This window comes from Xenopus laevis, chromosome 1L, assembly GCF_017654675.1.
Source record: "Xenopus laevis strain J_2021 chromosome 1L, Xenopus_laevis_v10.1, whole genome shotgun sequence".
Lineage (NCBI taxonomy): Eukaryota > Metazoa > Chordata > Amphibia > Anura > Pipidae > Xenopus > Xenopus laevis.
Genome location: NC_054371.1, coordinates 186,242,627 through 186,257,148, shown reverse-complemented (window position 1 = coordinate 186,257,148; position 14,522 = coordinate 186,242,627).

The following is a 14,522-nucleotide window of genomic DNA, read 5'->3' as shown; positions in this document are numbered from 1 at the left end:
GCAGATCAACAAAGTCAGGGGGAAATTGCTAGATTTAACCGTAGGAGGTAATGATGCCTGTCATTGGCCTAGGTACCCAGACAGGCCACCCTCGGACCAACCGCATAGTCAGGGGACTGGGGGTCTTTCTGTCCAAAACTCAACCACTTTGCAGGCATTCCGCAATTAACTGCGGGTACCCGACGGGGTACCGGACCTGATGCAGGACTCTACTCAGGGTGATGGCCAGTCCTGTATTTAGGTCCAGCTTCCCCAAGCTGCAGAAGTGACATCCCAACTATGCGTAATATCACTTCCGTAGTCTCCACGCTAAATGTGCTCTATACCCCCTCACCCACCAACTCCCCCAATGGATTTGCAAAGTGTGGTGGCTGGGGAGGGTTTTTTAATTTTCTTTTAAAAAACAATCTAGTATATAGGCACCCAATGGCCATCTCCCCTTAAAGCTGACACCCTAGGTACAGGCCCATGGATGCCTTTATATAAATACGGCCCTGGTGATGGCAGATTGTCATTTGTGGGAAATCACGTCCCACAGGCATCAATGCACCCGAAATAAAATTGCAGCATGTAACAGTCGTAATTGTGCAAAAATGAGTTTGCATCATCGAACTGCCACACTGTGGCCCATAATATACTATATGTACAACGCTACTCGAATCTTAACCAAGGTCATTATGATCTTTCTTTATTCTAAATCTCTTTTTCTTGAATCTTTCTAACATAAAAAGTTTTTAGAGAACCGTATAATATTGTTTGTCACATGATTCAACAGTCAGTCTTACAAAAGTCCTTGTGTTTATTTGGGATCTACAAATGTTTGTGATTCATTTAAAGTCTTCTGTAGGCAGTGGTGTGGACTGATGGGAATGATGAACAGCCTCTCCATAAAGTGCTGCGTAACATGTCAGCGCTGTATAAATAAAGGCTTAGAACAATAATTATACAGATGCACATTTTGTGAGGCAATAGATTTAAAATGGTACAGAATGGAATGAGGTTCAAATGAGAGAACAAGAACTGTGCAGCTGCCAATGTGATAGGATTTGAAAAGAATGTAAAACTATATTATAAGAAGGAAAGAAAGAAAACCATAGTAGATATAATATTAACATGGGAAAAAAATTTTTTTTCTAAATATTTAAATTTAAGAAACTCCTTGGCTAGTTACTGTATATGTATTACTGTATATGTATTACTGTATATGTATTACTGTATATGTATTACTGTATATGTATTACTAATTAACAAGCAGGACAGAAAGTCACCCAAGCTTTTTACTGGGACAAACATATTGTCTTGGATTCAAATATTGTTAATTAAAGCTAGAAATAAAAAGGTTTAAGTCATGTCTCACAGACAATAGCAACTTTTATAGTATGTCTTTACTTTTTCTGAGTATTTATTCTTCAAAAGTGTGGCTTAATCCTTGCTCATTTCAGCACACAGCTCCTGCGTTTTGACAAAACTATTAATAACCAAAGGGCTGTTTTCCCTTTGATCCAGGTTGCGGAACAGAGTCTGCTTATATCAAAGTGTTTTGTCATATCCTTTAATAATATGAAATACCTTAGTACAGCTTTTCATCATTTTAATATTGATGAAATTTGAACACGAAACAAAAATGCTACTGAGCGATGAAAAGTGATACACTATTACACAGCAGAAAAACCTAAATTGCTACATTAAATGACACATTTTATAGGTTTATAAAAAGTAGTATACAGTATATAGGTAGTATATGTAAAATTCCTTTACAACATGTTATCAGTGGCAAAAAATATGGCAAGGCCCACTCATAGGCCTGCTGGTATGGAGTTTGTTAACTGGAAACCCGTTATCTGGAAAGCTCAGAATTAAAGAATGGCCATAGACTCCATTTTAATCAGATAATTTACATTTTTCAAAATGATTTCCTTTTTCTTTGTAATAATAAAACATTACCTTGTATTGATCCTAACTGAGATATAATTAATCATTATTGGTGGCAAAACAATCAAGTTGGGATTATCTATTGTTTAGTTTTTAGTAGACTTAAAGCATGGGGATCCAAATTACAAAAGATCCCTTATCCGGAAAAACCCCCCAGGTCCCAAGCATTCTGGATAACAGGTTCCATACCTGTGCAACCTTTTAAAACATTTTGCATTGTGATTGCTAAAATTACAAAGATATTCAATCATATTGATTAATGATCACTTTCATTTCTAAGTAGTAAAAATAAAAGTGTCTGGAAAGGGTTGGAAAGTCCTCATTTCAACGGGGACAAGATACTTTTTCTTTCACAGACATGTTTGATATTTCTGAATTTCTGACAATGCAAGTTACAATAAGTCTGATACTGCTTTATTTCAACTAGAAGATATTAAAGTGTCTCTCCAGTCTGCAATGTTCCTTTATAATAAAACCTAACAACAAAAAATCCATGGAACATATCCCAGCACACATATAGCTCTACTGAGCTATTGATGTGTCTAAATAATGGAGTTTATACTAATACTGTCACAACTAAAGAGCCATTTTACTGCTTCTCTGGTGACATTTCTATTTTTATTCATGTGTCTGAGTTCATGCACAAGGAACATCAATTCTTCTATTCAGTGGTATAAACAGAAATGACATGACCTTAAGTCTGCAAATGTCTGTCCATAAACCCACAATGTTGCACACTGGCTATTAATGTGTTCATTTATTTCAAATATTCAATTTTTTCTCATTTATTTGTATAAAGCTAGATAGTGCTATTATTTTGCTGTAATTCATATGATTGTGTAAAACTGACATTGTGTTTGTAGTATGTGGTACTACCTGTATAAGTATTGTGTATAAACCCAGGTCTGAAACTAGGAGTAGGTAAAGAAGGCACATGCCTAGGGCCAAAGCACGTATCTCTTCTGCCTCCTACCCCTAGTCAGGTCCCCTCTCTCCACTCTCCTCACTCTCATGCTCTGCTATTGCCTCGTAGGAAGAGGGACTGTGATAGATAGAGAGAAAGAGATAGATGATAGATGATAGAAGATAGATAGATATATAGATAGATAGATAGATAGATGATAGATAGATAGACCAGTCCACCAGAACACCTTAAACTCTGCCTGTCAGGCTGAGCTGGGCAGATTTCCCCTACTGTTTGGCATACAGAAGAGGGCACGCTCATACTGGGCACACTTACAGAACAGCAACCCCATGACCTACTACCATAAAGTCTGGCAGAACAATGAGATCTAGGGCAAACGATGTGCCTCGAAACAACTCATCCGCTCCCTGCCCACCCAAGACTCCCACCAACTGACAAATGGCCTAGTACTGCAAACAATCAACAAATCTAAAGAGCAATATGTATGTGACTGGAGGAATGAAATTTCAAACTCCCAGAAACTTACCAATTACTGGGAGGGAATACAGTCTGATCCCATACCTTGAAAGGCTACTGAACCCCAAAGACAGATAGATCCTGAGTCGGTACAAACTGAGTGCCCACAGCTTAGAGATTGAACTGGGCCGGGAAACAGACCGACCTACAGGCCCAGGGAAAGCAGACTGTGCCAGATATGTGACCTGGAGGCAGTGGAGGACAAGGCCCACCTCCTGCTACAGGGCCCCAAATACTCAGCATTGAGGCACAACCTCTCCCAGAGATTATCCCATCACATACCAGACTTAATTTCCATCCACGATTCCACTATTAAAAAATCATTAATATAAGCAAATGGTTTCTAGTCAAAATTGATATTTTCTGTACTTATGTTCAGAAAGATAATATTGCAATGTGCAAGGTCCTGTTATTTAATCAGACTATCCTTGTACTGTAAGTCCTGTTATTTAATCAGACTATCCTTGTACTGTAAGTCCTGTTATTTAATCAGACTATCCTTGTCTAGAAAGAGAACGCAGTTAAGCTTAGCAACCCTATCCCTTTTGTTACTGGTGAAAGCAGTGTGTATCAGAAAGCAGCATCAAGGTTTGCTCTTGCCTTCAGCTTTTCTTTATGGGACATAATGGAGATAAACTGTAGAGAGCTTATACTTAACAAAAAATATATATATTTCATCCTTGAACTTGGAAATAACAGAAATGCTACTTATTCACTGTTTCCTAGGAAACACACGTTTGCTTTTATTGTAATAAGAGGTTGAATGGCCATCAGATGCCAAAAAGAATTATTCTTATTAAAAGATAGTAAAAAACATGAATATTCAGTAATAATATTATCTATAAAGGCAAGAGCTTAAAGTAATCGTCATTTGTTGCAAAAGTATCCATGAAAAAGCTGCCACAGAAAGCAGAATGTTCATAGAGCACATGTATGTATTAATGTTTCAATTTGAATTTTTAATATGATTTGAGTTTTTTTGTGCTAAAACTCAAGAATGTGTGGTTTGAAAAACCCAAATGTTCGAGATTTACTAAGCACAAAAAACTTGTTTTGACATCTAATAGCTGGCAGGTTCACATAGAAGTAATTTGGAGTTTTACTAGCAAAGTTGGTAGACTTATTAAAAATGTGATCAAGTTTTAAGTTTTTTAATAATAAACACACATTTGAGTTTGGCTAGATTACGAGTTTTATTGCAGGTGAAAAAATTTGTGAAATTTCATGTGAAATTCTGTTTTTAATATAGTGGTCCCTTTAAGTGAGTTGTGCATAAGACATACTATACACTCCCACTTGGCACTCTGAAAAGGTTATGGAGTCTAGAGGTCTGTAGGACTGATTCCCTTTTTTTTTACCAAATGAGAAAAATACACATGTAAAATAAACACATAACTTTGGTTGAGTTCAAATGATAATTATGAGGGATTTGCAAACATTTTTGGCTGGTACACTTGTGCAGTGACATCCAGAAGAGCATTACCAAATGTTCTGTTACCTCATTGTTTATACTGATTATTGAATGTCTCTTCAAGGAAAATATACCCCCTCCCTCTTTGACATGAACTCCTTGAGTTGGGCTTATGTATAAATATGCATAAACACTATTTGAACTTCCAAAGGTTTCCAGAGAATATGCACACCACACACTGTGGTACATCAAGTCCCAGGATCCATCATGCCACATTGGAACAAGATTAAGGTGGGGTTGTCAGCCTAAAGGGGATGAAAAACTAATGCCTCATTTAGATCTCCAGATGAGTGGGCAAGCCTGCTCTTTTCCCTGCAGCAAGTTGCACATAAAACCACTTTAATTAAAGGTGGCCATACATGGATAGATCCGCTCGTTTGGCGATGTCACCAAACGAGCGGATCTCCCTCCGATATGCCCACCTTGAGGTGGGCAATATCGGGCAGATCCGATCGTGGGCCCTAGGGCCCAACGATCGGATCCTAGCATTCGGTAAACGAGCGGTCGGATCGCGGGACCGCATCAACGAACAGATGCGGCCGCGATCCGACGGGATTTTCTGTCCCATCTGATCGAGATCTGGCCGACTTTCGGCCAGATCTCGATCGGGGAAGCCCGTCGGGGGCCCCCATACACGGGCCAATAAGCTGCCGACACAGTCTGTCGGCAGCTTTTATCGGCCCGTGTATGGCCACCTTAAGACATACTTAAAGAATTTGTTACTTGTGCCTAAATGTCCTCTTTGCACTTCCATATAGTTGTGTTCAGTACCTGCCTGCTGCAGCTATTGACGCATGGGGCTGTCCCCAGGGGTGACTTTGGGACTGCTGCCGCCTGAGGCTGCAACCCAGATGCCGCCACCTCTCTCCCGATCTGCACTTAAAAAGCAGCGTCTGAGTGGGTCAAAGGGGAGTCACATCGCTAGTGCATTGAGTGCAATAAAACACGGAAATTTAGCTCTTAAAGGGATACTGTCATGGGAAAAAAAAATTTTTTCAAAATGATTCAGTTAATAGTGCTGCTCCAGCAGACTTCTGCACTGAAATCTATTTCTCAAAAGAGCAAACAGATTTTGTTATATTCGATTTTGAAATCTGACATGGGGCTAGACATATTGTCAATTTTCCAGCTGCCCCAAGTCATGTGACTTGTGCTCTGATAAACTTCAATCACTCTTTACTGCTGTACTGCAAGTTGGAGTGATATCACCCCCCCTGTCTTTCCCCCCCAGCAGCCAAACAAAAGAACAATGGGAAGGTAACCAGATAGCAGCTCCCTAACACAAGATAACAGCTTCCTGGTAGATCTAAGAACAGCACTCAATAGTAAAAACCCATCTCCCTCTGAAACACATTCAGTTACATTGAGAAGGAAAAACAGCAGCCTGCCATAAAGCATTTCTCTCCTAAAGTGCAGGCACAAGTCACATGACATGGGGCAACTGGGAAATTGACAAAATGTCTAGCCCATGTCAGATTTCAAAAATGAATATAAAAAAATCTGTTTGCTCTTTTGAGAATGGATTCAGTGCAGAATTCTGCTGGAACAGCACTATTAACTGATTCATTTTGAAAAATTTTTTTTTTCCCATGACAGTATCCCTAAAGTTACAAGAGGTGGCTTTATCACTTTGCCTCATGGCAGGAGCGGCCCTGCCTGTCCCCTCCATCATCTTTTGATTAATGGTAGCTCCAGGGTTCCTTCTATGACCTAAGTTAATAGACTCAGAACTTCAGCCTAATGAACTGGGCACAGGTGTCACTCAGGCTTTAAACATCAGAACTGACGCAAAACAGACTCCGATTCTGGATTCCGATTTTTAGCAGCTTTGGGGTATAATATATCTCTAAAAAAAAATTAGGTTTTTTAGATTTGGGGTTCTCTCAGAAAAATTTAAGGTTTAATAAATTATTTATCAATCTGTTGCATCAGGTATGTATGTTTAAAAAAAATATACTTTTATATTTAATTCTGGAAGCTGAATGTTTATGCAGATTTTTTACACAAACCCAACTGAGCTTTTGTTAAAAGGGGGTATATTTCCCCATAGCACATATTTAACCAGAAGAGAGTACTCAAATGCAGATTTACTGCTGTGAATTAGTGTTTATTGCCGACTAACACAACGGGGGAAATTTATCAAAGGTCGAGGTGAATTTTCAAATGAAAAAAATTCGAATTTTGAGCTAATTTTTGTGTACTTTGACTAGGGAATAGTCCATATTCGATTCGAATTTGAAAACAATTCAAGAATTAGAATATCAAAATTTATCATGTACTGTCTCTTTAATAATTCGACTTCGACCATTCGCCATCTAAAACATGCCGAATTGTTGTTTTAGCCTATGGGGGACCTCCTAGAACCCATTTGGAGTCAATTGGAGTCAATTTTTTTTGGAGATACTTTGAATCGAATTCGATCAAATGTGCTATTTCTTCGATTCATACAATTCGAATTTGGCCGAACACAGACCTATTCGATCGAAAACGGACCTATTCGACCAAAAAAAACTTCTACTTAATTTCGGTTGGTCTTTTTGAATTAATATTTCTTACGTTTTTGAATTCGAAATTTGACCCTTGATAAATATGCCCCAACATGTTTCGGCCTTCAGTGCACTTTCTCAAGTGTCCCCCTAAGCACAGTAATGACATAGATCAGGTTTTTGATAAAGAAAGTTTCCCCAAATACAAGTAACTAGCAAAAATTTCACTGAGCCATTATTTGCCTTCTAATTATAAAGACTCATCAATTTTACCCAGAACACTCCATAACACACTTCACCAATCTATATTTAAAAGTCAAGAAAAAAAAATTGCCAGGGGTGTTAGGCACCCCTACACTCCCCCGTTGCAGTGAGCAAAATCAACTTTTTCCCAAAGCAGGTACTCCTCTACCAAAGAAAAAAAAACCTGTGGGCTACTTTGCTGAGGTATGTGGTTCCACTGTTTTTTCCAGGACTTCCATAGGTGGCTTTGGGCTCCGAGTAGGTGCAGTATGGTAGTGTCAGAACACCTGGGAGCAAAAGAATCATGGTGGTTCCATGATCCCCAGTAATGGATGCCCTGGGGCAAAAGAATAGCCACAATTTTTACTTTCCTTATCCTTTGAAAATGAAGCTGATTCTATTAGACAATTTGATTCATTTTGTTCTGGGGCCTGCACTGAAAACGTTATTATTTTCTTTCATCCTTTCTCACAGACCTTCTGGAGCAATGGACATAGCTACACAGACTCTGAACAAGCACAGAACCCAGTTATACATGTGACTTGATGGAAAGCGTCTTTCTGTGACACATTGATGCTTTCTATGAAAACCCAGGGGATCGATTAAATAAACTTTACAAGAAACTCTTCAGCAAGACTTATGAGTTTGCTGAAAGCCTATTAGGCATATTACCCATCTTTTGATAAATTCTATTCACCATTTTACATTCCTTGCTAGAATACCTTTCATTTAAGCATTTCCACTCTTCCATTTAGATGTTCACCTGCATATATTTGCCTCGGGCATTTCATGTTCAAATGAGATAAGCCTTCATAACAACCTTCAGAACCTCATTTTTCAACAGGAACTGAAAAGCTGTAATATAACAAAAATAACTGTTCTTGAGAAATTGTACTTAATTGAAAATCTCTGTGCATTACTGCCAGATAAAGGAAAGGCTATTCAAGTATAAATGTTAAGTAGAAACAATCATTTACACATAGGGCAAGGTTATAAAGTGACATTTTTAAATACTAAGGGAAGCAGTTTAATAATAGTGTATTACATGAATCATGGGTTTTGCTTTACCAAGTGCATAGGCTTTAGTCAAATCATATTTGCAGAATAATTCATGCTTATAGAGGCTAAGACTCCCCCAAAATGTAATCAACTGACATATATATAAGTGTATTGTTATAAGATCTTCATCTATTTGTAGTCTCCCCTAACACAAAATACACCCTGAAGCTTTTTTATATTTCTCACTATTAATGTTAAATCAGCTACAGGGAGCTCCAGGCATCAGTGGAATAAATATGAAAGGGTCGTTTAACCTGTATGTCTTTTGGGAAACTGGTTCCGGATATCTAGAATCTGCTGGCTGACATTTTATCAAAGGTGACATTCTGTAATATTGAGCAATAGATGAGCAACTTCTTGTTCCAGAGCATTGGAGCTCAAAAGCTCAAGGATGAATACATAGTATGTGATTAAACATTTGTGCTGCTGAGAAGTTCTACAGCCACAATGTCATTGGCCACATAGGTAGGCGGACCTGTATCCAACATTGGCTGCAAACCAATCAGGTTTGCAGGCAAATAGACTGTACAACCAAACCCAGAAGCTTTGTAAAGAATAAGGTTACTTCTTTGCAACAATTTCCTGCTGAGGAGTCTTCCAATACCAATTTAGATCTCATTAGTCACATGGGTACATTTGGCAGGCATGCTATTTTGGAATATATGGATGCCAGATTAAAGCTTAGCGTCTTTGAAAAACCTTAGGTACAATGTCTTGCAGCAATATTTGGAGTACAATATGATGGGTCAGATGGGAAACGTGATTTAAGGGTTATAAAGAGATAGCAGATTGAAGCTCTGCACTTTTGAAAATGCCTAGGTGAATGTTTCATACTTTGGCGCAATGCTCTGCTCAGTAGTCCTCCAATAATATGGGATCATGCAATTTGCTTAGAGATATAGGCAAGCGTGGATATTTGGGGTAAATGATGGCAGACTGAATCAAAGAACTTTTGAAAAACCCTAGGTACTGTATGTGTTTTGTTGGTCTTGCCCTATGGAATGTCGAAATCAGGTTAGTCATGAAGAATGGTGGGGCGTTGTTGCATGGGGAAGTTTTGCAAACAAAACGGATTTATTGATCTCCTGGATAAAAGACTGCTCCCTGAAAAGTTTTGTAGCATTCCATGAATAATTTGAGTAATATGAAATTCATGTTACTACAAATAACACATTAGGGGGGTTATTTACCAAACTCAATTTTTTTCTGTTGAGGTTTTTTTGGCAAAAAAACGTGATTTTTTCGAGATTTATTGTACCCCACAGCAGCAAAAAGACTGAATCTGAAAATCCACCACCTCAAACCTGTAAAGGTCAATGGTTTGATGTCTCTTTTACAATTATTCTGGTGATAACCCCAAAAAAATCTGATTCTGGAGTCAAATTTGAAAATAATTTGTACAATTCCGGTATTTACTCGATTTTATCAGGATTTACTTTTTCAAGTTATTTTATTGATAAATAAGATAAAATTGTGGATGGGAGTTTTGTTTAATAATAATATGAGATAAATAAGAGTTTATTTAATAACCTCCCTCGATATTGCTTATGATATTCCATGATTTTTGAACCAAAAAGTACCTGCTAACATCCCTGTGGATTAGAGAATGATGCCTGAGAATTTCAATGCATTTGCTCATACCATGTCTCAGTGCATAAAGTACCAACAAAAAGTTAATCAGTAACTTCTAAAAAAACACCATTATATTTTAAGGCAATAGACTAAATACAAAAGACCAATGTAAAGAAATAAATGTATTAATTAAGAAGAATCATGCACGCACACATCCAAACACTTGTTTCTGCATTTACATCCCTTTAACATGGCTTGTCTGGTATATAGCTCATCATTTTGAAGTAAGTTGAAACTTTTTTTATATGAAATTTCACCCTGGAGACCCTTTCTATCTGGAGAATAAATTAGCATTTTGTTTTGCCATATCAGTTCAATGTTTTGTGTATATTTGAAATAAGAATGGTTGAAGTTCTGTATAACACTAGATCCACCTGACGTTGAAATCAGAAACAGGATTTGCTCATCGCAATGAATGTAAATTGAAATGTCATCAAGAAAAAATACATCACTCACCGGCGGTGCTTCAACATCCAATATAACTGCAAATGTCTCCGCAATGTAATAGTTTCTTTACTGCCTAAAGGAATATAAATAAGGCAGCCGAACCTTATCTAATATCTTTTGGTAAGTGTCTGGAGACAGGGTTGAACTGGGCCAAAGGGACACCAGGAAAAATCCTAGTGGGGCCCAACCAGATTCATCCACCTGCATGAAACTGTGCACTCCCTGACCTTCCTCCAGCTTGATCAGTAGGAGTAAAGCAGGTGGAGGGAGGTTGTTACTGGGACAGGGGGCAGTGGAGTTGGTGGGGGGGGTCAAGAGACTTAGGAGGTGGTGCAGGAAGGTCTCTGATGCCGCAGACCTAGTGGGCCTGGTCACCCCAAGTCTTGACATTGTCTGGAGAACATTTAGGGCCTATTTATTAAACCTCAAAATGTTCTGGTCAAGTTTTTAAACGGGAAAACTCAAATTTTTGGAGATAAAAAAAACTAAATTTTATAGAAATGTATTGCTTTAGAAGGAAGCTCCCATTTTTTCATACAAAAAAGAAGCAAATGAAGAAAAATTGTAAAAATAATGACACAAGGTGATTTAAGACAATTATAAAAATTGATTGAAACATACTAATTCTAATTCATGGCCCAGTACTTAGGGGGTTATTTACTAAAACTCAAATTTATCTCATTTTTATTAAACCAAGCTCTACCAAACTCCCATTTTATCTTTTTTTTTAATAAAATAACTTGAAAAAGTTGGGTCGGGAAAAGACCTGATAAAAATTGAGTGAAAACCTAAATCATACGAATTTTTCGAATTTTTCTGGGTTATCGCCTCAAAACTCCAAATTTTTCGGATTATCGGACAAAAACCCAGCAGAGATCACAATAACTTCAAATTGTAAAAGGGACATCTACCATTGACTTCTACATGGCCTCGGTAGGTTTGAGATGGCAGATTCTCAGATTCGCACTTTTAGCAGCTTCGGGGCATAATAAATCTAGATAAATTTGAGTTTTTAAGTCAAGCTATTCTATCAAGAAATATATGGGGTAGTAAGATGGAATGCTTGTGCAATATTTAAAAAACGAAACAAACAAAAGCTGGATACTGTATGCATGTATGGGACCTGTTATCCAGAATGCTCGGGACCGGGGGTTTTCCTGATAACGGATCTTTCCGTAATTTGGGTCTTCACGCCTGAAGTCTACTAGAAATTAATTTAAACATTAAATAAACCCAATAGGCTGGTTTTGCTTCCAATACGCATTAATGATATCTTAGTTTGGATCAAGTACAAGCTACTGTTTTATTATTACAGAGAAAAAGGAAATCATTTTTAAAAATTTGGATTATTTGGATAAAATGGAGTCTATGGGAGACAGCCATTCCGTAATACAGAGCTTTCTGGATATCGGGTTTCCGGATAAGGGATCCTATACCTGTATAATGTGAGTTTAGAGCTTAATAAATAAAAATTCACCCACGTCCTATAAATTCCTATGGGATTTTTAAAAACCGTATTTATCAAATACCTTTGATAACTACAATTCTAAAAATTCCATAGGAATGAATAGAATATGGGTGAATTTTTCTTTATTAAGCTCTAAACTCACATTTTGATGAATATGCCTTTTTACTTATGGACCTAAATTCATTGTACATGTATTGGATCTGTTATCTGGAATGCATGGAATTTTCCTGGGGATTTTCTATATTTTAGATTACCTCAAATAAATTCTGCTAAAAAATTTTTATTAAATAAAAAAAAATCCAACAGGATTGTTTGGCCACCAATATGGACTCATACTGCCTGGTAAGGATCAAGTAAAAAGCAGTGTTTTATTATCACAGAGAAAACAGAATGCTTTAAATGGCTCTTAAATGATTTAATTATTTATCATTTTGCTAATGTTCTGGCAAATGGCATGTCTGTCCTGCTCACTGGTAATTTTAGAAAAGCACTTACACTAATCCAGACTGCGTCATATGGTCCTGTTGTTCGGATTCCTGAGTTGCCGAATCATTGCCCACATACTGTTAGCACTCCACCCTTGCTTAAAATTATCTAGGGGAGATGTGATAAAATATACAGAAACATTATGAGCATTTGATTAAAAATAGACCCGTTTTTGCTCATTCAAGTTATAACTTCCAAACTTTTTCTACGGAGTGGGCTGATGTTCTTCTGTACCATATGTTCGGGGACGGATTAAAATAAAATGATGATGTCATAAAAGTATATGGAGGTCTCGAGCATGTAAAGGGCCATAAGAAAACACTTAAAGGGACACATTTGGCCTCAGGACAATAGTTGGATGACACAAAGTAAAAGATTTTAAAGGATTTACCCTTTTTTATTTTTAAATTGAAATGGAGTAGGTCATTCCTTGCATATCTCCAGAATCATAGATATTAATTAAGGATACATTTAATCAAAACTTTTATCATTTCAATACACTCTACTGGCATGCTCTTAGATACTTTCATTTAAATCATCATTTCCATTCATCCTTTGCCAGACTGAAAATTTTACTTTAATTGCTTTCTCATCTGAAAGTTTTCCCTTCAGAAGCAAAGAAGTCAGATGCCCAGGCATTTTTTTTTACACCCAATACTTCTTTAGTCGTATCTATTACTGAAATTTTCCAGCAAATGATGATGTTCACACTAGGGCAATTACTCTTTGAAGAGAAACGGCTGCAAATTGTATAATTATTTTTCAATAGACTGGGGTGCACACGCTTGCAGAATCAATTGTGTTCAACATCTATCATATTCTATAGTCAGGACCAGATTTGTGGGCATGCGACAAAGGCCCAGGCCTAGGACAGCAAATTGCTGGGTTTGGCATGATGGCCGCTGGCTGCATTACTAGTGGCCCAGCCCCTAGCGATTGGGTAAACTTTATCAGCAAAGAAGGCGAGAGAGGTGTGAGTGTATTTTTATTATAGAAATGTTTTTTGTTTTTAAAACATTAGAATTATTTGCTTAAGATGGAATCTCTGTGAGATGTCCTTCCCATAATTCTTTGCTTTCTAGATAACGGGTTTCCAGATAAGGGATCCCATAGTTGTATTTTGAGTATGCTGCTACATTTTCAAAATCTATTTAATTGTCTCACTACCGTAATCATACAATTATAAGTGATTGTCATTTACTTTTACCTGGGATTCTACCTGATCTTAATTTTTTTCTTTACTTTTCTTGCATATTTCTGGTATATATTACCATGTCATTTTCAAAGCTGGCCATTCATGGATAGATAGGAAGCAATATTTTCAGGCTGGCAGGGGGGGGAGAGGGAGCAGGTCTTGGCCGACGGGGCCCACAATGGCCAGGGCTTTTCCCAACCCTGGATAGATCTCATTTGGCAATGTGGATGTGGTTAGCCCAAATGGTACTCCAATATTCAGATCAAGTGAGGGCCTGTTAACACCTGTGGCTTCAGAACAAGATAGCCCTGATTTGACCAAACCTCGATTAAGTATTGATCAGAAAAGACACAATTGTGGGGGGAGCCTGAGTACCCCTTGTTGTTACATGGTACAGTTTATTCTGCATTCTAGTCTGGTTATAAACATTTGCTCCTATAAAGTGTATATATTGTATAACCAGCACAATCAAATGCGGGCAATGCTCAATGGACAATGCAACGGGCAATGCAACATGAGTCAAAAATTCCAGTTGCTTTAAGGTGGCCATACACGATTGACCCGCAGGCTGAATGTAGGGATACTGTATGAGGATCCATGCCTGTGTATGACCATCTTTGAATTGTATTCCAAATGTCTGAATAATTAGAACACCAGGAAGT